Source organism: Triticum aestivum, chromosome 2A, assembly GCF_018294505.1.
Source record: "Triticum aestivum cultivar Chinese Spring chromosome 2A, IWGSC CS RefSeq v2.1, whole genome shotgun sequence".
Lineage (NCBI taxonomy): Eukaryota > Viridiplantae > Streptophyta > Magnoliopsida > Poales > Poaceae > Triticum > Triticum aestivum.
The window spans coordinates 780,081,614-780,084,489 of NC_057797.1; the positions used below are offsets into that span (position 1 = coordinate 780,081,614).

General features: G+C 43.8%; 1 pseudogene; it reads left to right on the plus strand.

Moving 5' to 3' along the window:
• The first annotated feature begins 244 nt into the window (after positions 1-244).
• LOC123038298 (probable serine/threonine-protein kinase At1g01540) lies at positions 245-1,939 on the plus strand (annotated as a pseudogene).
• Positions 1,940-2,876: the final 937 nt, after the last annotated feature.

Here is a 2,876-nt window from a genome sequence, read left to right on the forward strand (position 1 = left end):
CGTGCACTGCACTCGCCTTCCGCCTAGATCAGTGAGGCCGTGTCTTTTTCGACGTTGCGTAGCGGCACGCGAGGCGCCATGGGTCCAGATCTGGTCAAATGCCTCGATGAAGTCACCATGTGTCCAGATCTGATCAACAAAATATCTATGCCTCTCCATCCACTAAACAGGCAGCGCTTGTATATCTTCCTAGCTCCAGCAGCAGCTAAGCTATAGCCAATATCTATGCGCCCCCAAGGAGTAATTGACAAAAACTATCGCTTTTGGGGTACACGGACTCGCGCACCTCCGTGGCGGGGCGGCGCTACAAGGACAAGAGAGACGGCGATGTGCTGATGCTTGCTGCGTGCGTGCCCATGGTGCCTCCGTTTGTATCTGGATTCCGTTGAGAGCCTCTTTGTATAATAAATTTGCAGATGAATGTAAAGGACTTGATTGGCAGACGCGTTACAAAATTATCAAAGGGTCTTGTGAAGGTTTAAAATACCTTCATAAAGGATTGGAAAAACCATTTTACCATTTGGACCTAAAACCAGACAAAATACTTCTAGATGAAAAAATGGCCCCCAAACTTGCAGTTTTTGGTCTGTCCAAAGTTCTGCAGCGAAGAACCGACCAAGGTGACAAAAGGCACTGTTGGAACTATGTAAGTAAATGCTTGCAGCTAATTATTCCATTTCTATTGAAGACATTGTATTTATGATATATATTTTTGTTGCCATATGCAGTGGATAAATGCCACCTGAATATTTATTTGGAAATGTGGTCTCAAACAAGCTAGACATATTCAGCTTGGGGGTTGTAATGACCAAGATAATTGCAAGGCCCAGTGGCCACACCAGACATGCTGAAATGCATTACCAAGAGTTTTCTGATCAAGTAAGAAAGATATCTTTCTTCGATTGGAAAAAAATGTCATTATGATATGGTGTAGATGTGTATGTTGTAATTCTAACTTTACACGTGGATCACACAGATACTAGGAAATTGAAGAAAAAGGTCAAAAGAAACGTGGAGTTCTCCTGAGCCACTAGAAGCACAATGCCGGCAAGTGAAAATATGCATTGAGATTAATTGCACTGAGCTGCATGGAGATGGATAGGCACAAAAGGCCAAGTATTGTGGATATCATACATGAACTTAATAAGACTGAAATTTTTATTGAAAAGGTTACTTATTATGAACAAGATCCATCACTGCCACTTGCTTCCACTTCAATTGGTGTTCAACCTGCAGCATCACCTCCATCTTCAACAACACCTCCACCATCTTCTCCAACATCATCTCCCATAGCCATCAGATCTGACTTTCAGCACAAGATCGTCATGAAATGAACATAACGTGGGGTGCTAAAGATCAATTCTGGGAAATATCCAAAGCCGAGGTGTGTAATAATCCTAGTTGTCATCACAATCAGCTCATTCTTGCAGAAACTAAGTGTTTTCTATCATTTGTGGCCCTGGTCGTTGAGGTGACAGGTGTAGGAGAGAAAGAGGAAGCATTTGCAAGGGTTCAAGAGATGCTCGACAATATGGACTAACTGGCTGGACTGAGAACAGAATGCTGAGTCCAGTTCATAAAAGCCAAGATCGAGGTCAACTTGGTATCCTTTGACCAAATTGTGAAGAACAGGCGTGGAGGCTTACCGGGAGGACAGTCCATATTGGTCTCACGTTGGGTGGACGACACGAACGGGAAGGGAGACGGCGCCACCGGGTTACACCATAAGCCAAGCAGCCAACCCCTATCATGTAGCATCAAAGAGCAACTCGCCATGGCTAGGTCTCTCACCCTGGGAACCAGCAAGAGGATGCAAATCTTGTTCTGGACAAGTCGATCTGTATTTGTGTGCATGAGGAACAATATGCATATGTGGTATGGTATGTGGCCTTAATTGATGTCCTTATTCTAAATGAGAGTTTTCATTACCACCAGACTCTACATCACCGTATGTCCTGATTATACTTTTTTCTTATATAATGATTGGTATTTTTAATCGACTATCATAACTTCTCTATTTCATTTTATTTTTGTTTTCGGTCACCAATGTGTATTCTGATACATGAAAGCTGTAGCATGATTTGGCGATTTTGTGACCAGGCCTACTAGCAAAAGGTCCTCCGGAAGCTTTTCTAGCGATTCAATAGTTAGTAAAGATAAATAATGCAGTATCACCACCTAGTATACAACGTGTTTGTGCCCATGTCCACGTAGTAATAAACCATGATAGTTCTTTAAATGAAATTATCAGGAGTTTTCAGATTTGAAACTGAATCATGGGAGCGAGTGGAAGGGTCGTGTCTTTAAAGGTTCTATTTCAAATCTGTAATACATATGCATAGGGGTACCACATCCTGAGATGAAAATTCAGTGTACTTGGAAAAATTCAGGTGAGGAGAAGTACCTTTCCAAATCTGTGCATCCTCCTCCTCTCACCGCCGGTGGTCACCGCTGACCTCGAACTCGTCCTACACCCCGCTCGCACTGGAGGTGGAGAGCCCCTGCCGCCGTAAGGAGAGTACCGCCCGCATCTACATCTTCATGGGAGAGTTGCGGCGGAGCAAGCTGCACTCCGGTCGGCGTGGGGAGACAAGAGAACAGAGCTGGGCGGGCTCGGCAGTGTGTCCATAAGTCGTGAATCCAGGCCGACATGAATCCCGGCCCAGGCGTATCTGGGCTAAATCATGTCTAGATATGTCATAAGTATTTCACATCAATTTCTCAAAAACAAAAGTATTTCACATCAATTTTGCTAAAGCACATTTAGATGTGACATTAATTAAAGCTACTAGCAGCTCATTGTCATGCGAAATGACAAACAACACAGTTGCGTTGAATGGCCTGGCTTGCTCTTAGTTTTATATACCCCCTCCGGT